At 45.0% G+C, this 25489-nt stretch overlaps 1 protein-coding gene across 2 annotated transcripts in view; it reads left to right on the plus strand.

Annotated features, from left to right (window-relative positions):
* The window catches only part of LOC144810444 (uncharacterized), a 538113-nt gene that overhangs the window by 462688 nt on the left and 49936 nt on the right, over positions 1-25489 (plus strand). The gene's annotated exons all lie outside the window — the stretch shown is intronic.

Genomic DNA, 25489 nt, shown 5'->3' on the forward strand with positions numbered 1-25489 from the left:
ATTTGTTAACATCACTTCTTGGCCTGTCCTTGATGGGATAGTGTGGGATGCCGTTAGATTTCAAATTCATGGCCCTACTGAGGTTGTTAATGTCCCTAATGTGCTTAGAGTTAACATGGAGGATGTAGTGAAACAAAACATACGTTCTGATGATTGGGATGTTCAGGCCGTGGAGTCTTTGTTTTCTGATTTGAAATACTATGCTGCCTTTGATGCTGAGGATTTGTACTTAGAATCTGCTAATTATGGTGATTTGTTTTGCTTTCAACATTTTGGCAATCACTTCTTACATAAAATGACTTCCAGAAGGAATACTGTAAATTATACGCAATGGGAGCATTGCCCCGCTCCTAAACAAGGCAGTTCAAGTACTTTTTTGAAAAAGTACACTTATTTTACTGACTTCAATCAGTCTAACCCCGAGTCCTTTTATTTCAAAATGACACAGAAGCCTATGTCCAAGGTTAGACTTACCGATACCAAATTATTGTACTCGAAGTCCTTTCTTGATCAGCTGGCTATTGGCGGCTATGAATTGTGGAAGGAAACTATTGACCTAAAATCTGTTTGGGGTTCAAAAAGCTGGCAGGTACAAGGCACTGAGGCTTTGCGCCGTGCTTGTCTCATCCCGAATCAAATGTTGTTTTTGAATTCCTCTATTTCACAGACAACATGCTTTGGATTGGCTACTTCTAAAAAATTAAATTCTCCAACCATCCCAGAGTTAGAAGAATATTCTGGCTGGAGTAATTATACTCAGTTTTCGATTAGGGACTTACAGACCCTATTGCTGAATTCATCCTTTAACATATCCAGTATGGATCCAAAAGGTTGGCTGATGTAGCACAGAAGTGCTGATTCATGCCAGCACCGTTTTCTGGGTTTGTCTGATGGCTTAACACAGGTCAAACCTGATCCACGTTTTGAATCTGAACATTCTGTCACGACTTACTCAGTGGGCAAATTTTGTCAGAATTGGCTGAAACATTCTAAATTGTCTGCAGTTAAATTACATCTTGCGAAGCTGAATGATGATGTAGATTTAAATGATGTTGTAAAAGGCCCGGCTAGTGGTAGATCAAAAAGATGGATATATGCTGTTTACAATGAAATCTGGAAGACATCACAGATTGAAGCGGCGACACGCCTTAGAGCTATAGATCAAGCTAATCTAGAAAAAGTGCTTGCAATAGTAGACAATAGTATTAACATGCTTTCTTCCCGCATTTACGCGTTAGATAATATTGTGTCTTCTGTAGTGGATATTGTGCAGGATGAAGTATCTGTATTGTACCATGGTCAAAATCAATTGCGTTCTATCATGCAATTTGCGAGGACCCTACAAACGTTGAAATCTGGCAAGGTGCCATGGACCTACATGAATGTCTCCTCTCTTTTTGCCCCCTTTAATTTAACTGACAAGCAGCGCCTGCTTTCCATGCGAGATGCTTCCTTTTCTATGTTACATATTGAGAGATTAGAGTCCTTGCCTTTTTCTGTGGCAGAGGCCTCCGCTGCAACGTGGCTTATCCACGGTTTGATAACATTACCTTTTGCTTTGTATAAATTTACAAATTGTATGCGATATGTTGCCATAGGTCGGTATGAACCATTAGGTAGTGCGTTTCTCCATGAAGTCTGGTCACTTCCTTTTACTTATAGATGTTTGAAAGACGGCCAGGAGGTTTATCTGAATGGGGAGGAGTGTACAGAAACACCAGATCACTCATTGATGTGTAGGCACATACAATTGCACGGTTCTTGTAACCAGGACCGGCCGAACTTAGCCTGTGTTTTAAAAGGGACTCCTGTTCCAGCGATCACCCCGACTTTTACCTTGCTGGGAAACGGAAGTTATTTACTTTTAAATAATGAAGATTGTTGCTGGTTAATTAAAGGTGTGGCTTATGTGGTAACGGTAACTGAGCGTGTTGTTTGCTGCAAAAATGTGCTGTACCCACCCACGCATGGGAACGGGGATGTTTCCATCTGGCCGCGCATCCCAGCCTTGAAAGCGGAGTTCAATGGCATGAGCAGAATAAGAGCTCTATTGTCCCAAAAAGAAGTGGGCTTGAGTTCGGCTAGAGAAACATTCGTGCTTCACATAGCTAACACCCGAACAGAGGTTCAAGCCCTTTTAAATACTGATTTACCGTTGCATTTCAGCGAACTGGTTCATTCTATCTTTAACGCTTCCTCAACGACGGGGCTGGCGCACTTTTTTAAAATAGTTAGCAGTGGTCTTGTGACTTCATTTGAGAAAATATTTGGAGTCATTCCTGCTTTCTTCCATTCCATTTTTTCAAGTCTGTTTGGTGGATTCCCAGTTTTGCTGGCACTGGCGGCAGGCGTTCTGGTGATTTTTTGTTTCTTTAAGTATGGATGCCCTTCGTGTGCAAGAAGCCGCGCAACACCTCCTGGCACTGTTTCGCAACAGGATGCTTGAATATTATGGCACACTGCCGCTTGCGACCTTAAGCACGGTGTTTGGATTATCGTTTCGATTTTCCTATTTCACCTGTGTCCAGACTGTATTTCATTGCCTGAGCTGTGACTTTGACTGGGCCATTGATTTGTGTCTATGCAAGACGGTTTCTCCTGACGTCGATTTTAATCAGCTGATGTGTCCCGTCGTGGCTCACGAGTTGGTTTGTTCTGGCGATAGGATTATGGCCTTGGCATTGATGCATGGACTAATGGGTCCTTGGAACATACTCGCAGCAGCGCAAGATTTCTTGGCACAGAGCTTTCTTGAAAACCCACAGAGTTGTCCTCTGATGGTGATAGAGGCTCCGGTACTGGATGAGCACGTATGTTCTTTCCCACTTTTGAATTGGATGTCTGAACTGTTTTCGGATGAAGACGGTGATTTCATGTTGGAGGCTGTTGCTGCATATTTTGCATATTCGGTCTTACCGTAAAAACTTTCTTGGTTTCTGATCATGACACCTTTTTCTTTGCATTTTTTCACCTCCCAGACCTATTGACATTTTGAATTAGTTCATGGAATTTTTTTCCATCACTTTTTAAATTATAACATTGATCATCGTTCTTGAACTCTGTTTTCATGAAGAGGCCCTTATCTTATCTTATCTGTGCTAGGATCATGGTAGGGTGTCATATAGTTACTCCTTATCTATATATTGTGTTAAGTTAGCGTGGGCTTATTAAATGTTTAAACGCCATCTTTTCCTTTTGCTGCTTCTGCACACGACACTTACTTGTTGATTTAGCTTTCAACTTACAAGAGCGTTGTGATTTACATGAGAATAATATGTTATTGCTCTGATATCAGCTTTGCTTAGTAAACTATGTCTGTACAGTGAGTGCTGAAGCCTAAAAGATAACTCGACACAATTGTTGTGAAGTCTGATCTCCGCACCTTCATAGACATAACATAAGTGCAGCTCCTGCCAAATCCTGACTTTAGTCGGGTTTTATATTGCTTTGCTTAGAGCACACATACACACTTGATGCGGTTCGCATGCAGAGAGAGCTGGTGGAAGCAGATGTGATCTCTTCATACTAGGATCTTGAGGTATGGGCCCGCCCTGATAAAACCCAAAGAGACCTTCTTAGATATTAATATAATATGCTAGTGAGAAATAGGTGTGGTTAACGCTTATTCATTACAGCAGGTTAGCATGCTGTCACCTTTTGCCTTTTATGGACTAGTAACTATGCTGATAACTTTGCTTCTGATAATATGTTTCCTTGTATTATCTAAGATACTGCGTTTGAGAAAACGGCATTAGTAAATAAATATTTCAAATGTGCACGTGTCCTCATTTACTCCACGTTCTGGTTTGAAATGATTGTATAACGAAAGAGTGTTCATGTGTTCCACGTGACCTGAGGTATTGTAAGTTCATGTTCTGGTTTGTCTAAACATTGGGAGTTTGTTATGACCAATGAGACACTGTAGCTAGCCTGGTAAGGGGGTTTGGGTACTGAGGTGAGTTTTGGGTCATCCTAATTTACCGAGGTTCCAAATCTCTATGCACAGTTCTGTGGGAGAACGGAAACGCTGCGACAGCCTCCTGTCTACAGGGACAGAGCTGAGCAAAAATATATATACACTTGATGAGACACAGGCCCCCACAAAGCAATTTTTAGGGCTCATACCTCGTTGCTCACGCAGGCGAGCCCTTTTGTCCGGGGTTTGAAAACGGACCCTGGAATCACACACGCTTGTGCGTGTGCTTTCCCTTTTGGGTTCCGCTATTGGGCTTTGTGTGCGTGTGTTTTTTATCAGAGCACGCAATAGGCCAAAGGCGGGCGTATTGCTCGGCCCATGGCCTATTGGTGTCTGTAAGGTGCACCAAAGCCCATATGTTTTCAATTATCGTGCCCAGACACCGGTGCCGTAATTGAAAACATATGCCTCGCAGTGGTGCGCGCTCACCACTCGCGAGCGTGTTTTTTTTTTTATACAATAGTGATTGCAAAAGTGCCGCTTGTTCATTTTCTGCCTTCTCACGCCCGTGCAGACAATCACCTTGGTAGATTAACAGCATTCATCTCCCCTGCTCACTATTTCCAGAATGTAGTGCTGGGGTGGGACTGAGTGTAGCATCTCTCACAAATAATGTGTCACCGAGTACTAAAACCCGCTCTGCAGTCTAGCCTAATGTGACAATACAGTAGGCGCTCTGACACTTTTAAGCTGTTGCTTGGGGTTGTTGGAAATTAGGCAGACATTTACATGCTCTGAATCTTGTGACTTGTATTTTTTTCTCTCTGGCCCGAATGATGCAGAGGCAGATTAAACTAGCTGCAGCTTGAGGCAGGGGAGAGCAGTAGCCCTCGCCATCCTGACTCCTGAGGAGCAGACGCATCGCTTCTTCACCTCGGAGTGCCCGTCCTGCGAGGTCAGGATCTAGGCTGTGGAGCTCTGCGAGGCAGCACGCTTGGGGTGCCTGGTTCGGCGGTGCGCATGCGGCAGCTGGAGAGGTCTGTGTGTATGTGTGGGCTCCATTCATCCTTTCTCCTTAGTCGCGCCCATTCACAAAGCGCACAACACAAAACGTGCAACACAAAACGTGCCTACACCACCCTTATTTCTACACAATACTATTTATATAGGTCAAACAACCACTTTTTTAGTTTGACCAGGTATTTTTATTTTATACCATTCATTTTTCTTTTTCTTTAAAGACTTTTTTTATCAACATATTAATGTCAAAAAAAGGAACAACTGGGGAGGAGCTTCGCGTGGATCCAGGATGGCCGCGTGAGCTTAGTGCTCCCAAGACCTTCGTAGCCCCCCGAATATATCCTGTCATTTATCCTGACTACTGTGGAGTGCTTCTTGCAGAGGAACCGAAGGAGATTCGAAAGCTGAAAACCGCGCCTCGAACGTTCCCCGGAAACCGGAGTTATACGGTCGTGGAGTTTGAGGCCTGTTCCCCTCGGACAACCGGTGATTTCGTTGGCACTGTGCCCGAGTGGTAATGCAACAACATCGGCTTTGGGCACCGGAAGTGACTGGCTCGGCTCCGCTTCTCCTGTTGGTTTCACTTTCGATTTCGCCTGGGATTCACTTGGGTCCACTCTAGAGCATCTTAGAACCTTATCGACGACAAATGTGCCTTGCCCTGACGTAGCTGCAACAGACGTCTGCCCTCTGAATTGGCCTTTGTTGAGTATTGGCTGATTACTGCGCCACATTGATTACTGAATGTTACGTAGCCAGGAGAGGCCAATGTACTTTCATGAGATTTGACAACGAAGGGCGTGTTACTGGTCGGACTACTGGGAGTTTCGATCGCTGTTTCCCCTGAACTGGACGGTGAACGTTGATTTGTCTCACAATGGCGACTAAGCCGGAGGGAGATGAGCGACAAGCGAAAGCCGTCAGAGGGGGAAGGTATACCCACTCTAATAACATGGACCGCTATGCTCAGTCGAAGGGGTCGCCGAGTGGACTGGGCAAATCTCAAGAAGGACTTAAAGACACCTCTGTCCTGGAACTGGAGCTGACGTTGCAAGATGTTATGGCCACCATTGATGGTGTCAAGTCCACTCTCGGACTAAAGATGGAGACTCTTGGGCACAAGTTGGACACTGTATCGATTGAAGTGAATCTGGTTCGGGCAGACCTCACGAAAACTAGTGAGAGAGTGAAATCTCTGGACATAAAGACTGCCAGTCTTACGACTGATGTCACGGAATTGCAAACAGAAGTCCGGAATTTGACGGCCTCGAATGACCTGGCTCTCCGTAGACTAGAGGATTTTGAAGGGCGGGCCCGGAGGAACAATGTACGTATTATTGGTGTACCGGAAAAAGCAGAGGGGCAGTCTGCGGACCTCTTTGTTGAAGAGTTGATACTAAAGCATCTTCTGCCCAAAGGTCTTGGAAATTTCTTTACTGTTGAAAGAGCGCACAGGATTCCCGGAGGCAGGCCTCGTGTTGGTGGGCCGCCTCGACCTTTGATAGCAAGAATATTTAATTTCAGGGACAGAGATGCGATCCTCCAGGCCTCTAGATCTAAAGGCCCTTTGCGATACGAAAACTTATCCATCAGTTTTTTTCCAGACTTCACATAAGCAGTCCAGAAGCAGAGAATGTGCTTCATGGGGGTTAAACGGAAGCTTCGCGACAAGGGACTCAAATACGCTATGATGTACCCGGCCAAGTTGAGGATTGAATATGGCGAGAAGGTCTATTTTTTTTATAAGCCCGAAATCGCAGCGGACTGGTTGGACACTCTAGTTGCTCAAGAGGAACCTCGCAGACAGAGTGGCGATGAAGGAGAGGGTGCGCAGGAACAAGAATAAGTACTGTTGCAGTGAAAACTCTGAACTCGGGGAACGGACTGTGGTTCTAATCTTTCTAATATGTTCTACCACGGTAATCTAGGAGGGTTAACGGGCTGTCCGTGGGTCACTTTCCTCCTCATATTTAGCTTTTTTGTAGTGTAGTTTAGATGTTGGGGCGACAGGCACACTGCGAGCTGGGGTGGCTGGATAGTCGTGAGCAGGGGTGCAGGGTGGGGAGGGTGGAGTAACTGTTTGTTCAATGGGGGGGTGGAGGGGAATGTTGTTTTTTTGTTTTATTTTTGTGTTTTTTGTGTTTTTCCAAGGCATTGAATACCAGATTTGTTTCATGATGGTGCGAGGGCTGGAGGAGGGTTGGGCCTTTTTTATGGTTTTTGATGGGGGGGTAGGGGGCTGAGAGTATTGAGTTGGAATGTGAATGGGCTGGCGGATAACATTAAACGCAGTGTGGTTCTACAATTCCTCAAAAGGCACTCTCCGGATGTAGTTCTACTTCAGGAGACTCATTTGGTGGGAAATGCTTGTAATGCGATGCATAGAAAAGGCTACCGTCTGGTGGCACATGCCGGATTTACTTCGGGGTCGAGGGGAGTTGGGATCCTCCTTAGAAAATCTCTTCCGTTTGTGGTTGACTCCGTCACAGCAGATGATAGGGGTCGATATGTAGCAGTATCAGGGCGTTGGGAGGGATACACTCTCTCCCTTGTTTCGATTTATGTCCCCCCGTGTCTGCAAACCACTACCTATGCCTAGCTGGGTAAGCTTGTTTTAGATCTCCCAAGAGGGTTGCTGATTCTGGGTGGAGATTTCAATGCTGTAGTCTCTGGCACCATGGGCAGATCCCCGCCCCGGGATACGGGATGGACACATAGATGGCTTCCTGATTTACTAAAGGCTTTGGGCTTGATAGATAGCTGGAGATTGTTCCATCTTAATCAGCGACAGTATACTTTCCACTCCGGCGCTCATGGTAGTCTCTTGCGCATTGATTATAGTTTAGTACCGGCTGCCCAGGCGTCGTATATTGTTGAGGTGAAACATCTGGCTAGAGGAATTTCGGATCAGATTCGAAATGACCCTGGGTACTGGTGGTAGAATCGCCCCTATAAATCCCTGGTATTTGCGTAATCCTAAGGTTCGCAAGGAACTTTTGAAAGCGTTGGAAAACTATTTTCAGGACAATGAGGGTTCGGTTTCTTCGTCGGTCTCGTTGTGGGAGGCCTTCAAAACAGTGATTCGAGGTCAAGCCTTGTCCCTGATTTCGGGGGTTAAAAAACAGACAGAGGAAGAGGTGGTGGGGATTGAATCGGACATAGCCAATATTGAATTGGAACTGGAGCAGGGGACTTACCCATGCTAAACTACATGCCTTGCAACTTAAACAGCTTGAGTACAGGACGTTGGTCACTGATAGTGCGAAGGCCCTGAGTCGAGAACAACAGGGGCGTTTATATGATGTAGGTGATAAAGCTGGTAAACTGATTGCTTGGCTGGACAGGAGGGATGGTGCAAATCGGGTAGTTCCGGAGATTGAGAATGAGGGGGGTGATCGTATAGCTGATCCACAAGGGAAAGTGGATGGTTTTGCGGATTACTTGCGTAATGTGTATACCTCTGTCTCGGATAGGCCGGAGGCAGACTCGTGCCAATTAATTTGGGATATTCAGCTTTCCTGTTGGACTGAGGAGGACCGCGATTTCATGGATAGTAAGCTTACGGTGGATGAGATTGCTTTAGCGGTGCGCTCCCTGAATTCTGGGAAAGCAATGGGTCCCAATGGTCTTCCGATCGAGTTATACAAGCTTCGACCGGACAGAATTGCCCCGTATCTGAGAGATATGTTTTTGAAAGCTCGAGAGCATGGGATCCTACCCCAAGATCAGAGAGTGGCCTTGATAGTAGTTATACCCAAAGATGGGAAGCCAAAATCTTGTTGTGCCTCATACAGGCCAATATCGTTGCTGAATTCGGAACCTAAGATATTCGCTAAAGTGTTGTCCAATAGGTTGATCAAGGTTATTAGTGAACTGGTACATCCCGATCAGTCTGGCTTTATTCCTCATAGGAACACGGCTTTGAATCTGCGCAGATTGCACGGAGTTCTTGCTAGGGCGCATACCTTACGAGAACCGGCCATACTAGCGTCGTACTAGAGTGCCTCAGACAGATAGTGGATGAAGGTGAGATAGCAGCGTTGGTTTTATTAGACCTGAGTGCAGCCTTTGACACCGTGCTGCACACAACGCTGCTGTCTCGTCTTTCTGAGATGGGGGTGGCAGGATCAGCGTATGCTTGGCTACGATCCTTTTTGGCCAATAGAAGTTTTCAGATGCACTGCCCACCCTTCAAATCCTCCCTCCGGAAGGTGAGCCATGGGGTCCCTCAGGGCTCAAGCTTGAGCCCTACCCTGTTCAATATCTATATGGAACCCCTGGCTCACGTGGTGGAGGCATTTGGGGTGGGCATTGTTAGCTATGCCGATGACACCCAGCTGATGTTTAAGCTCACACCCCGCAGCAGAGAAGACGCCACCAACTTTTCGAACTGTTTGTCTGAAGTGGCAGTATGGATGAACAACAACTGCCTGCGCCTTAATGACGAAAAAACAGAGCTATTGGTAGTTGGGAGAGCAGCATCAGCATGGTCTCGCATGTGGTGGCCCATTGAATTGGGGAGTCCTCCCCTCCCGCGGATTCGGTAAGAAACCTCGGTGTAATGCTGGACTCAGACCTTTCCTACAAGGCCCATGTTAGCAGGGTATCCGGGAGATGCTTTGGCATATTGAGGGTTCTTCGGAAGGTTTTAGATCTCCTCCCCACCGGAGCCAGAAAAACCAATGTCCATGCTCTGGTCACTCCGCACCTTGACTATGGGAACGCCCTGCTGATGGGGCTGAGTCAGAAAGGCCTTCACCAACTTCAGTGCGTACAGAACGCTGCCGCACGCCTTGTGCTTGGGCTCTCGCGCAGAGCTTCTGGGAAGACCGCTCTGGCCAAGCTCCACTTGCTTCCAGTCAGGGAGCGGATTAAGTTTAAAGCTCTTTGTTATGCGCACCGCATCGCACAGGGCAAGCGCCCTGATTACCTAAATAACCTTCTCACTGCACATCACCCCATTCGGAATTTAAGATCGTCCGGCGCGATGTTTTTTAAACCTCCCCGTATCACCAGGGCCAGGATGGGTGGCCGTTCCTTTAGGTACCTGGCCTCTAAGCAGTGGAACGAACTCCCGCTTCATCTTCGAATGGAACCATCCGAATTAAGATTCCGGGGAAAACTTAAAACGTTTCTGTTCCCTACCACGTAAACCCTCCCTAGGGCTTATTAACATCTGCCTCTCGAAATTTATCAGCAGTTAGCGCGGGGACGCACTGTTCTTGTGTACCCAGGCGCTTTACAAATGGCTTATTATTATTATTATTACTTGATGCTACGATGGCTTTCGATATGCTGGAGTGGCCATATTTGTGGGCTGTCTTAGCTAAGTTCGGTTTTGATCCTGAGTTTGTTAGCTGGGTTCGGCTCCTGTATACCGAACCTCTGGCCCAAGTTGTTGTGAACAATCGCGTCTCTGCACCATTTTGTCTTGGGTGTGGCACTAGACAGGGATGTCCGCTATCCCCCTTCTGTTCTCGCTAGCTCTAGAGCCCCTGGCGGCTTGGATCCGTTGGGAACCCTCAATAAAAGGTATCCGTTGGTCCCCGCAGTTCGAAGATCGAATTTCTTTATATGCCGACGATATATTACTTTTTCTGACTTCGTCCAAGAAGTCCCTTAACGTAGTCTGCGATGTTTTAACCTCTTATGGTAGGAACTCGGGATTGAAAATAAATTGGACAAAGTCCTATCTGTACGTATTGTGCGGCGAGGCCCCCGTCCTCCCTCGTAACTGTCCTATACAGAGAGCTAGGGACGGATTTAAATATCTTGGAATCTATATCTCACTCGATCCCGCAATTCGACATAAGAACCTTCTTCCTCCACTGGCCCGATTGAAAAGCGACATGGCGGGCTGGAAGAAGCTCCCGCTGTCGCTGTTGGGACGAGCGGCCCTGTTTAAAATGATGTCTTTGCCCCGGTTCCTCTATGCCCTTCAAAACACTCTGGATGTGGTACCAGCTAGTTACTTTCGGGAGGTGGAGGGATTGCAGCGTAGTTTGCTTTGGGAAGGTCGATCACGTATAGCGCTGGCTAAGCTGACGCTCCCGTGGTACGACGGGGGAATTGCCCTCCCCGATATTAAGATACTACTGGGCGTATCAGTTGGAAGCTATAAATCATGGAACCTATGGGTCCACTGCGGATCCGGGCTATGCAATGGATAGATGGCTTCTCCCTGGTGGTAACTACAACAGAGCGCTGTATACTAGATCTGTAGAGAAAAGTTTAACGGGCCCGACTAGAGTGGCAGTACGTATATGGCACAATGTTACCTGTTCATTGGGATGGAAGAACCGTTTGAATCTGGCCACCCCTTTATTTGGTTCGGATAGATTGGGCCAGTTGTGGAACACGAAAGGTTTTGACAGATGGGACTTGATAGGGATTTCTACTGTGGGCGATGTTTGGGCGAAGGGAAGAATGAAGTCATTTGTGGAATTACAGACTGAATATGAGTTGAATGAAACGGAATATTTTCGCTATACACAGGTGCGGCATGCTCTGAAGTCTATATCCCCCGGGGGGGAAATTATACCAAAATCATCCCCGTTAGAAGACCGAATACTAGATGGGCACCTACCAGAAAGGACCATTTCGCTCATTTATAAAAAATTTATAAATCACAGAGCTGATCTATTAGTGGAATTAAGAAACAAATGGACGCAGAAGGGTATTGAAATAGACGATGAAGACTGGCAATCCGCGGTTTCTTCCCCTAAGGAAGTCGCGATTCCTGCGAGATTGAGACTCGTCCAATTAAAATTTTTACACAGGGTTTATGTTACCGGTCCTCGTCTGATTATAATGGGGTTCTCGGAAGATGGCTTGTGTAAGCGTGGATGTGGTCAGGTGGGAACGCTTTTCCATATACTTTGGCAATGTCGATATAGGGTGGATTACTGGAACAGGGTACATGCTGTTATGCAGGAAGTGACGGGTGTGCAGCTCTTGCCAGAAGCTAGGAGATGTTTATTAAACATTTGGGAGCCTACAGACCTAAACGCTGCACAAATTCAATGGGTCACTCTTGTGGTCATGATTGCAAAGCGGAATATTGCACAGCTGTGGGGGTCTGCTAGGCCGCCTACGATGGACGGATGAAAATATAGTATGGATTGGTGTATGTTCCGTGAAAAAACTGTCTACCTGTCTAGGGGTAGCCCTCCAAAATGGAACCGTATTTGGGGACCCTGGAACCAATATAGAGGGGATATTTGTACACCGCCTGCAATTGTTGAACTTGACGCTCCTCTTTCCCCATGATCCTTGCCTATGAATCTACCTGTCATTTGTACCATGTGCTCCCTTCATTCCCGCATTATCGAGGACATAGCCCCTCTTAAACTGAAACGAATCTCTGACAAAGACAATAACCAGTGGTTCAATGGGGCCCTTAACGAAGAAAGAAGGTCACCGAGACTATCAGAACGTAAATGGCGTCAAAAACCTTCCTTGCCCCACCTAATCCGACTGAGACAATCTAGGAAAGCTTATAACATAAGCATTATTAAATCAAAAAGACTTTTTCAGGAAAGAATTGGACAATGCAGTAAATAGACCTAGGAAATTATTTGAGTTACTAAAAGAACAATCGAATAAATCAGCCAAATTAGCTCCAGTCATTGCCAAAACAAGTCTAAATAGTGAAGGTTTCTCGGTCTTCTTCTCAGACAAAGCTAACACCTTGGAGGGAGGGCTCAAAAAAGCAGCTGAAGACATGGAGTGTAAGAAGGGTACGCTGGATGAAGTACTGGATCTACAAGAATTCGACAAATCCAAAAACAATGCTTGTTGGTCAAGTTTCAAACCGGTCAGTGAATTAGACATTTCAAAGATCATGTAGACCACCAAACCTAACGATCACTATAACGATCCCCTACCGGCAAAGTGCTGGTCTGCCATAAACCACCTGCTAATCCAGTCGTCGACTAAGGTCATAAATGCCTCATTATCACAAGGTCAAATACCGGCCTGCCTAAAAACAGGACAAGTCATTCCGCTCCTTAAAAAACCAACATAGAACCCCTCAGATCCAAACAACTTCAGACCGGTAACTAACATTCCCATGTTAGCCAAATGTCAGAAAAATGTGTACAACAACAATTGAGTCTGCATATATCTGATTTTAAGCTGTTTAATTGTTAGCCAATCTGGTTTTCGCCCTAATCATAGTACAGAAACTGCAATTCTGCACATAGTAGATGACGCTTTACAGGCTCTCGACCACATGAAACATGCCTCTTAATCCTGTTGGACCTGTCGTCTGCATTCAACACGGTGAATCATGCCAAAATTATAGATAGGCTGAAAAACAGAATGGGAGTAGAGGGTACAGTTCTCAATTGGTTTAGTTCCTTTCTTGAGAATAGATCACAAAAAGTAATTGTTAACCAAACTCTTTCTTGCCCAACAAATAATACTATCGGAGTCCCGCAAGGGTCTAGGCTTTCTCCGACACTTTTCAATATATACATGGAACCGCTCACGGAAATATTGCAAAATGCGATCATTGCCTTCCACATGTACGCTGATGACACTCAGCTGTATATTAAGGTCACATCGACAGAAGAGATGAAGACCATGAACCAAGCACAAACGAGAACCCTCCAATGGCTAACCAAGAATCACCTGAAGCTAAATCCTTTGAAAAACTAATTCCTACTGATTACACCTCAGAAAAGCAAACTAATGATAGCAGATTGGTCCAACCTGATCACTGTCCTAAATTGTACTCCGAAGATTGTTGACTCTACTAAATGACTGGGTATTACTCTGGACAAAAACCTGAACATGTCAGTACACATCAACACAATGGCAAAAAACGCCAGGTTCCACTTAAGCTACTTACGAAAACTAAAACTGTTCCTAAAGAAAACAGACCTTAACACAGCAGTGCAGGCACTGGTCATATCAAGGATCGAATATGGGTGCACTACCTTGGCGAGTCTCCCCAAGATCTCTACAGCTCTTTTCAAAGCTTGTCTTAATGCAGCCACTAGACTTATAGCGGGATCCAAAAAATTCGACCATATCGCCCCTCACTTGAAAGCACTGAACTGGCTGCCTTTCGAAGCACAAATTCAATTCAAGCTGTCATGCATCACACATAAAGCAATTCACAACAAAACACCAATCTACCTCGCACAGAAACTCACGCTTTCGGGAGGGAACCGGTCCTCCAGGAGCAAAGCGGACCTACTACTGAAACCGGCTCGTTTTTGCAAGAAAATAACTTATGACCGAGCGTTCTCCGGGGCAGCACCGAGAATTTGGAACGCACTCCTCCCCAACATTAGAAAAATTGCATCATTCACAGCATCCAAAAAGGAAGCAAAATCGTTTTACATGAGGACGTTTCGTCCATGAATCCATATAGCCAATCATCTGACTATAAACATGTCATGTTTGTTTCAAAGCTCACGCAAGATTATCGTTAATCATTTATGAGCTTGTATATACGCTCTCAAGTGGTCTTATGGTTTAACTGTGTTATGGTAATCGTACTGCTGACTGTTTATATGTGTATATGCTCTCCTGAAATGAAAATGTGTTCGTAATAAGTTATTCCTGTACACCATAAGTTGTGGACTGTTGAAATGCTCCTGTAAAGTGCTCTGACACACTTTGTAGGGTCATGTTCGCGCTATAGAAAACACTAAAATTAAATAATGTTGCTCATGTCCAACCCACCGCTCCCCACGCTCACTGTCTTTGGAGGTTGTAATGTGCAGATCCAAGATGCCTCCAGGCCTCAAGACAGACCAGAGGAGGCGGTCTAGCCCCGAGCCGACCCCCGTGCCGCCCTCCACACATGCCCTCAAGGTATGTCTCTTCAGTGCAGCGCCAGAAGCAATGGGGAGTGGGTGCCGCCAAAGGGGCCCACAGCCCCCCCCTCCGACACCCTCAACACCTGAGTACACGTCCCGCAGTGGCCAGTCCAAATGCAGACTGCCGGCTTTATGGATCCAAGAACCTTGCCCAAGAGGGGCACACGTGGGGACAAGCAGGGTCCCAGCAGTCTGTCCTTTATAGACAACGTGCTCTTTGTGCTTGCAACTTCCTTGTGTCATATTGTACGGGCTTACCAGGCCTCCCAAGCCTCAGGAAGAGGAAGACGATCTAGGCCCGAGCCGACCACCGGTGCCGCCCCCCTCGTGGGTCTGCACTGCCTAGGGTCCAGGCTCAAGATGCGGCACCTGGGGCTACCCCGCGGTCATCACTCCCTGTGCTGCACTCGTTCGCCGCTGTCATCAAGGGGGACCTGCGCCCGATCGACCCCCTGGGCTCGTCCAAAGGAAATGCACCCCCTCGGCTCCTCCGCCCCAGTCGCCGGCTCACCTCAGCCTCACAAGGCACGAGCTGCCGCGCTCCACAGGTGCCATGCTCCTGGCTCTGCTCACTCACTGGATCCACAGCAGCCCCCCCCAGCTCGAACCCGCTCCGGAGATGTTGTCGCTCACCTCAGACCACAGGTAGCCTGCTCCGCTCTGGCCAATAGGCTGTCCCCGAGGGCTTTCCCTCTCCATGCCACAGTGACCCCCGGAGCCTGGGTGCGTCAGTTTTAGATGCTATTCCCCTTCGATGTGCACAACAATGGCCAGCACTGCCAGACGTCTCCCTACTCCAAGATGCCGGGGCTCCGTCAGCCAGGCCACGCGTTCCTCCCCTCAGCAGGCCGCACTCTGCCGATCACTGGCTTCAGGGGGTTTCTGGTGGCATGGAGTTCACTATGTCAGTCCCTGGGGCTTAAACAGGGATCACTACACTTTTACATGCTCCCTCCTAGAGCAACAAGCATTTGCAATGCGATAGGTCTCGCATTATTAAAGTTTGAGCTATTGGTGTTGCAATATTTAGCAATGCCAATAGCTCAAACTTAAATAATGCGAGACCTATTGCATTGCAAATGCTTGTTTGAAAAGTTGTAAAACTTGATACAGATGTTCCTGAAGCAATTTTTTAGCATTTAAAAGACATTGCCTTGTGGGGACTTGGGTTCAGGTCCCCACAGTGCAATCAAGTCACCACAAGGATTGATAGACAGATAAACACACACACACTCCCCTACACATCCCTACACACACCTACACACACACTTACACACACCCTCCCCCATCCCTACACATCCCTACACACACCTACACACACCTACACACACACTTACACACACCCCTACACACACTCCTACACATCAAATTATAATATATATATACATCAAGTAGATAGAAATACCTTTCATAACACCCTCATATCAAATTACACTCCTGTAGGGTTCCAAAACCTATAACCACAATACCTCCTACCTATACCAGATATAACATCCCCATACAAATGATATTAAATAAAGCAGGCCATTGGCTTTGGCAGGATGTCACTGCATTAGTAAATGCAGCCACAGGTTAAACTTCAATACTTCACCACCAATGAAATCACTAAGCATAGTATTAATCATTGATAATATTCAATATAATGGTACATATTCCAGTGTCAATTCAATATGGTCAATAAAGCATTTTCACTTCAACAACATGAGTGTTTATGGTCTTTACAACCTTTTAGACTGCTATTGCAGTCATAGGACCAACCGGAAGAGGTCCCTATCCTCTAAAGCCCAACAGCAAAAGCTCCAGCTCTGGGAGTGATTACAAACATATTGACCTTTTCCTTGGGTCATGCTCTTAAGGCCTGAGGAGACATATGATGGGTTTTTGAGCACACACTTTATCAGGGGTAGCAAGCGCTATATAAATGCAAACCCTTCCTTCTTTTATCTCTCCACTATCCTTTTCAATCCAAAAGGCAGACTAACATGCCCACCGCGTTAACTAATTTAATATTTCCCTATACTAATTTACCACTAATCCTTTTTGGGGTTTTGGGTGCCGGAGTAGCATGCTACTCGCCAAAAAGCACTTCAACACCTCATAAGGGGTAGCAAGCGCTATATAAATGCAAACAAGAAAACCCTTCCCTCTTCTATCCCTCCACTATCCTTTTCAATCCAAATAACAGATTAACATGTCCACCGCTCAAGTTGATTTCATATTTCCCGATACTAATTCACCACTGATCCTTTTTGGGTTCTGGAGTGTTGTTTTACTTGCAGAACAAAGCGCTTCAACGCCTCGTCAGGGGTAGTAAGAGTTCTATAAATGCAATTGCAACTACATTGAGAAACAGTTGATGGTGACCTTTTTGGAGTGCCACAAGAAGGTAAATGTGCAAATTTAACTCCTTCCGTGCTCCCGTCGGCTGTTGGCTGATGCAAGCATTGCCTCCCTGGTGCTGCGCACGACAATCGGCCGATGCAGCCCTGCCCACTCCGTCAAACGCCCGCACCACTGCGATATTTTCACCACGGTAAACGTGTTAAGCCCTCGGACATTATGGAGTGCTCCAGCCCTACAAAAATAAATAGTTAATTAGCGGCATGTCCGCTATATCACTGCTACCTGGTGCCAGATGTCCTCTTTCTTTTCTCAGTTTTAATAGGTGCCTCGGTCCCCCACAGCTGGAGGCCTCTGTTGGGGCAGCATGGCAGCCCAATACACCCTCAGTAAGTGCAGTGCGCCAAATGCTCGGTATTCAGGTTTCTGTTGTTTCAAAAATCAAATCTTTAAGCAGCATGTCTCTGGCACCGTAGGTATGAATTTTGGTCAATTTATGGCTTGGTCTTTTTCCTAATGACTTTCTCGGACCATCAGGCACATTTCCTTAAGAACTCCTGGCCGTTTATAGGGATCTGGAATTTCTGGCGCCACTGGCCCAGGAGAGACCCAGCCTAGGCCTGGGGGTCAGCTTAAGTGAGAGTGCTTGCAGGGTGTAAAATAATAATTAATTTCTTAAAGAAAGGAAACTTGCATGTGTTTAAAAGGTGCAGTCGTGGATTTTTTTTAAACTCGAGCTTAGAGACACCGAACAGCCAGTTCCCAAGTGCATTCTAACAGTCCATGTTTCACACATGCGTATATACAGATGTAATGTAATTGCAATAGATTTATAACACAGACTTTGCGTGTCAGTCACCAGGTCCTCGGACACCTGGAAGAGCAGTAGCGCCCCCCTTCTTGCCGCGCGCCTATTAGTCAGGAACTCCGGCCTAGCGATTGGACGGAGCAAAGCACGTGGCTTTGCAGGTACAGCAGCACCAACCACTTCTTGTTTGGACGGCCGGTGCTAGTAAACTCCGCTATGCAGGAGGGGAAATTCTTTGCGAACCACAAAGTGGAAAAAACTTTGCAGGCTCCACCAGCTAAGCGGATTTCGCCGCCCATCTCTAATAGAAATACGAAATGGAAGCTAAATAGACTGAAAGAAAACAAGATAAAAGTATTCTTTCTCAATCCTACCTTTTGAACTAATGTTCAACATTTGTTCAATCTACTTCTCTTCAATATCAGTATCATTTCATATCTCTGTTTGCATCATTGCTCCTTCTTCCAATACAAGTTTGCAATTCTGGACTTTCCGCCCCTTTGGTGCTGGTAGCAACACCATTTCTCTGTCTGTGGGTTTACAGAAAAATAGACATGCAGGTAGCAAATTTATAAGAATGCAAAAGTTAAAATCAGCACTATGACTTTGATAAGCAGCCTCAGTTACCCATTTAAGATTCCAATTTCCATCCACTGGGCCTTTGAGATTATCCGTAATTGCAGTTATAGCTGCAGTGAGATTCCCCCCATGTTCCTTACTCCAACAATACAGGAATCTCCAATGACAGTGTATGCTCCACCTTTCTGGGCCAATATTAAGTCAATGGCATACCAATTCTGCTTTGAAAATAGATGCATGCTTTCTAATTCCAAAGTAATGTCCCTAAAGACTTTAGGTGTAAGCTACAAATATTGTCCAATGGAACAGTAAAGTACTCTTTGGACATTTCCCCTTGGGCGGCTTCTACTTCTCTGTGTTATTATGGAGGCCAATATATTCCTAAATGTGTGTCCATATGAGTAATTATTAAGGTGGGTGGCGAATTCCGCTCCGACAGCGGAGTTTGCAGAGTTTTGCCAGCTTCTGTAGGGAGCACGAAGTTCAGCAAAAAACTCCGCTGCGTAGCAAAGTTTGCCCCTGCTGCCACCCTAACCCAAGCAACCAAGCCCTGCTCCTGCCTGAGTCCTCCTTGACCTGGATCTCTGCGTGGAATTTTTTGTGCCCAGACTGTCTCTGCGTCCTCGGCGGTGCAAGATTCTTCTTCTCCTCCTCTGCTGTAATAATGAAACTCCTTCGATGCGCATGATTGGAGAGTGGAGACCAGGTTAAGGTCTCCACTCTCCATGCGCATGAATGCGCAGCCCTTGCGTGGCCTGCAGCGAAGCGGTTTCCCCTAGTTACGGCCCGGCCAGGAGCCAGGAAGGACTGGAGAAGAAAAAAACAGCGGATCACCATCACGGCAGACGTAAGCAGGTAAAGCAGGTGATACTCTGGGGGTCAGGAACCCTCCAGATCTGCGTGCGTAGTGCAGCGCAGAGTGGAGCGGAGTTTTTAGACAACTCTGTAGAATCCTGCATTGTGCCACTCCGCCCACCCTTCGTAATTACTCACCTCTAAGTCTGAGACCCCATCCCAAAATGTGTCCGTCCGTGTTCTAATCCATCGTGTCCTAGGGTAGGTGTGTGCAACTCTCCCCCAACGGTAATACCATGCCCAGCGTTGCATCCTCGGACCAATTATAAGGGTTTGAATATGTCCCATTTGACAAGAAGAAAAACCCTGGGTCAGTATGTTGGTGAATAGCAAAGACAAATTCCTGTATAACTCCCGTACAATTCATGGAGTATATTGTGTTAATTATTTGAAAGACGCCACAACAGGCGGGGTAACATCCATCCTCTTTTGTCACTACTATCTGTTGATGTGAATATCCTGTCAAAGTAACATTAGCCTTATGAAAATATATATTATTACAGTATACATTTTTCTTACATCCTGAATACCTTCTGCCTAGATAATTCATGTTATTAAGGCACACACATTCATAAGCCATACCAAATTGTCCTGTTATCCACTGAAAGTTTAGGTGGGTGTCACTGTGGTTAGATAGTTGGAGAGGTGGGAGATGCCGTCCACAAGGCTATGGTAGAATGTGTGGGGTAACACGCAGCACTTTTCCCCAAGAATTTTCCATTAGTCTTTAAGAACTCACTTCCTTGGGCCATGGATAGCAGAATGGTCAGAAAATAGTAGCAAATCATCTTTGGAGGCAATAGGCCACCAGAGGTCACCAGTACCTGTGGGGCATAAACCCAATACTTTAGTACCATTGGTTGAGTTGAGAAGACACTCTCGACCGTAGGTTAAATCTGGGCGTTTCAGTATGCAGTGCTTGCGGCAAATCTGCTTCCTTGACTCGGTGCTTTTATGTGTGAAGCATGGATCCAGTGCTTGTGGCCCGCGCACTTCATTCCTTTGTTTGTCACCAACAGGACTTGAGCTGGTCCCTTCCTCCGTGGCTGCAGACAGTTTTAAGTTGAAAATGGGTTATCACCCACTCACCTGGGGCTATGTTATGACTGGCATCAGTCAACGGTGTGGGAAGCGCCTTCTTCATCTGTTGGTGCAAAGTTTGCATTGTTTCAGTTAGCTTTATACAAGTCTCTCATCAGATAAATTTAACCTGGCAGTGTGCTGCAGCTCCCCCTTCCAATACTGACATCAATCTGTCTGTGACAATCTTGTGGTGGCTTAGCAGATGAACAGAATTCGGGGTGTTGCGTATACTTAGGAGCGCAAGGGTAGAGCATCCACCCAAGTCAAAGTACTTTAAGTGCATATCTTGGCAATTTTTGCTTTCAAAATGTCATTATTTTTTCAACAGCCCCAGCCGCTTTTGGGCTGTAGATGCAATGGAATTTTTGCTTTATGGCCAGTACCCTGGTTACCAGTTCCATAACTTTGTTCAAAGGGTGTGTACAATTGTCTGAAATTAAACTGGGCAGGCCAAAGCTTGGAAACAGTTCTTTCAGTAGACGCTTGGCTACTGTCGGAGATTCATTATTCAATCCAGCATGACAACATACAGACTGTTACCAGTGTATTCTGATACTTGTTTGTTGGAGACATTTCTATAAAATCAAGCGGCGAATATTCGAGGGTGCCTCGGGTGGTGCAAAATGCTATAGAGGGATCAGTGTTTCTTTTCCTGCATTATGTTTCCTACAGGTCACATATGTTTTACAAATCCTTTCAGCTGCTTTCCTAAATGTACAATTGTTCTACTATTTAGAGAATACAGTGCATATGGTATCCCTTTCTAAATGTGCTGGTCCACGTATAGTGTAGGCCATGAGCTGCACTGCAGAGTCGGGTAACATTGTCCTCCCTTCAAGATCCTTCCAGATGCAACCTACTAGCTTCCCTTTCCTGTCCTGCCTTCCCTTTTCTTCACTGGTAGCCTCACTTTACAATAGTTTCATATTCTAGCATCCATTGCCATCTTCCATAGCATCATTAAAGAAAATGAGACGTAGATTAATGAGGGGGGCTATTGGGCTGTATTTTTGGCAGTAGCATCTGTTAAAGCATTTCCTTTACCAATCTCATCTGGAAATCTCTTATGTGCACTACATTTTATAATCAACAACTTTCTTGGTAATGACGGTCCATTCAACAGTTTGACAATTAATGTACCAGGAAGTATTTTCTGTTCCTGGGATGTAAGAAAACCATATTCCTTCTACAATCTACTGGAATTATGGGCAGCTCCAAAAGCATATGGACTAACTGTGTAGGTATTTACATTTAATCCTTCCATCAGTCCACATGCCCTAGTTAGGGCTATTATTTCTACTACCTGGGCAGTTTTTTCTGGTATTTTACATGTTGCAACAAGATTTGTCAAGGTGGTGATAGCATATGCAGCATTACTGCCCCCATTTGATAATTTAAATCATGTTCCATCCTCCCATAGATCACCATCTCTATCAGCCATAGGAGTGTCCAGAAGGTCTATCCTGCCCTATGTGTTTTCTTCACTAACTAATATGCAATCATGGGGTAGCTCTACGTCCTGGCATGGGGTAGGAAGTAGTGTGGCTGGATTTAAACAATATGAAGTGCTAGTAGTCTTAGTTTATAATGTAAAAGTCTAGCATTTGTTAGGTGCTTTGTACATGTTTTTTTTTAATAACAATTCAGCTGAATGGTGAACATAAACATGACATTGATTTCCTCCTAGTCTCAATGTCTCTGCTTGTTGCAACAATACTGCAGCTGCCACTGTTCTACAGAGGCACAAGGATAACCGTTTGGCTACCGAGTCTAACATGGATGTATAATAAGTACAGGGTCGTTCATAATCTCCCTATTGTTGGGTCAGAACCGCTAGAGCACAACCATCCATCTCCTGTATAAACAAATGAAAATCTTTCTCATAAACTGCCATGCCCAATGCAAGTCCATCACATAATTGCTTGGCGGATAGCAAGAAAACTGTCATGGTATTCTTGGTCCCATGGTACAGGGTATGCAACATCGATGCACATAAGGGCTTGTAAGGGTTTAGATGAAAGTGAAATTGTGCATTAACTACCTACAATAACCAGCCAGCACCAGACTTCTCTAACTTGTGGTGTGGTGGCTGGTAGAATCTGCAAAATAGTATGTATTCTTTCGGGATCAATCCTCCTTACCCTCGTTGACCGGAGGTGTTATAAATAGTCAACCTCCTGTTGAACAAATTGTGACTTGGTTGTTGAAACCTTATGTCAGTGAACCTGCAGGAAATTCAACAAGTTTCTGGTGTCATCAATACATGTCCATTCATCAGTACTACACAACAAAATATCATCTCTATATTGAATCATGGTGATGTTTGGATTTGGAATTAAACGATCTTGTGTCTTAAGGGCTTGGAAATATATAAAAGGCGTTTCAGTAAATCCCTGTTGGAGTCTTTGAAAACAATAAGAATGCACTTGAAATGAAAATAAATACTGTGAATTCTCATGCTGTGCAATAGAGAAAAGGGCATTTTTCAAGTCTGTAACCGAAAAGTAAGCTGTCGTGGGGGTACAGTTGAATGTATTATTGTTATATTAGGGGCCACAGGGAAATGGGCTCAACAATCTTCTTAATCTGTCCAAGGTGGACTACTAGCCTACAAGTGTCCTGCTTGTTAGGGTCACTACTCTTTTTCAATATGGGTAGAGTTGAACTATTGCAAGGACTCTCTTCAATTTCTCTAATGACCCTGGCCCTCAATAAATCTGCGATTACTTTCTGCAGTCCTAACTCTCCCTCTCATGACATTTTGTACTGAGGTATGCGTGATAGAGGCACATTTTGTTTAACCACAATTTGAGCAGGGACGACCAAAGTCCTTTTTTTTCCCCATCGCCCATACTACACTATTAACTCTCTCTTGTAGGACTTGGGACAGGGTAGATAGAATATCTCTATCTGTATAGAGACTAGTCATTTCAGATAGAATGCGGGCAGGACTGCCCTTTGTCAACTATAAGTGCACACCATCAGGAGTACATTTAATAGACGCATGCAATTTGGACAATAGATCCATGCCTACCAAGTTGAGGGAACATTTGTCAGTTTTCACAAAAAAGTCGGCAATGGCAATGGGACCCAATGTATAGGTTAATGGTTTGCTGATAGGACTAGATGGAAACATTTTAGAAAATCCCACTGAAATGTTAGTGCATCCTGAGATCGGTACAGGTGGGATAGCATTTTTGAGATGGAAGAACTAGTGGCCCCTGTTTCCAATAGAAATGTGCCTTTCCTTTAATTTCAGCTTCCACAAAGGGTCCCCTCGAATCTACAGGGATATCCACTTACTACTCTCCCTCTTTTGGGCACCCCTATGCCACAACCTCTTCCCCTTGGAACAGATTGGCCCCTATTATTCTGTAGTGTGGAACATTCCCATACCCAATGATTTGGATCCCCACAATTGTGGCATGTACCTGTACTTTGATAGAGTCAAGGGGGTGCAGAGTTCCTCTTCCTCCACCCCCCATGACTGCCTCTTTTTTTGTCCCCGACTGCGCTGCAATTGTTGCATTAACATGCATCCCTTATATTCATTGTACTTTTGTCTCTCTTTTATACCTCTTTGTCTGGTTTTTCTGCATATTAAAACACACTAAAATCTAGGTTAAATGTTTTACTGTCAAGTATGGTGTAGAGTGTTTTATGGCAGTTTTAATATGATCCGTAATCTTTTCACAAAGCCGTTTACTAAAGCTTGTACGGTGCCATCAGCGGAGACATCCAACCTACTGTGGGCAGCAAATGGTTTCTGTAATCTAGGCACTGACTCTGTTTTATCTTGTTTGGCACTCAGTACCTTAGCCCAATACATAGTTTTAAGAGGCACTACTGTTTGTAAGAATTTCAAAATGTTCCCTGCTAGTGCAAAAATTTGTCAAGAAAGTTGCCTGTATCTTTATTACATTTGTACCTGGCAGTTACTTCTGTACATTTTACAGCATCAATGTCTGATAAACATTTTCTTCATAAATTGGAGGAAAGTATGTTCCCATTTTCTTTCCGAAACTTCTATCCTTCTATGTTCCCACGCTAATTCTTCCACACATTTGTTAGTCCTTTTGGACACTGTTGCTTTCGCGACTTGCTCTGTTGCATACTCATCCCATTTGTTCAAAATTTCAAATTGTACAATTCTCACTTTCTTTCGACCTTTTTCTAACTGCATTTTCCTAATTTAACACGATTTGTCAAAATCAAAAATCCCATCTCCCGGGAATTGTAGATATGCATTATTTCTAATGAGTCTATTCCATTTGTGAAAATATAATCCTGTTTCTAGACCTTTTTTAACATTATTTCCAAGACCACTGAATCTTTACAAGATTCTGCCTGGACCTGAACAGGTTTTTAGTGTTTAGTACATGAATTACCCATATTGACTTAAACTTTTAAGCATTGAAGAAGTATAACTAGAGTAAACACCTTTTACCATAATAGGGTCTTTATCATAATAGGGTCTTCATCATAATAGGGTCTTCATCACATATATAAGCCTTCAACAACATCATTATTTGTCGACACATACATTTATTTGCTTACTTGTTCTGAACAACTTCAACTTGATATTGTTTCGGATTTCAGTCACACCAGTCTTGTGTCTCGGGGTCACACTGTAGGTCCCTCAATCAGTTTTGATTTCCAGAAACGCAATTTCCTCCAGAGGTGTACACTTCAGGACCTTGGACGGACAACCTCCGGCCCCTTGACCATGGCTTCTTACTCTCCGGCTGGACTAGGTATGATGAAATCTCAGCAGTGCCTCCAAGTTTGTAGAAGAATAATTAATTTTCCAAAGAATAGAAACATACGCAGGTTCAACGGTACAGTTTTGGATAATTATTAAGCTCGAGCTGAGAGACACTGATCGCCCAGTTGCAAAGTGCACTTTAATAGTTCATGCTTCACACAGGCTTATATACAGAAGTTATGTCATGTTAAAACATTTAAGGATATGCCTCATTTCGAAACCAGACATCGCGTGCAAAATGCAAAACAGTTTAATGGAAATAGTCAAATGCAACCATCATCTGGAGCAGG

The sequence above is a fragment of the Lissotriton helveticus genome, chromosome 1_1, assembly GCF_964261635.1.
Source record: "Lissotriton helveticus chromosome 1_1, aLisHel1.1, whole genome shotgun sequence".
Classification (NCBI taxonomy): Eukaryota; Metazoa; Chordata; class Amphibia; order Caudata; family Salamandridae; genus Lissotriton; species Lissotriton helveticus.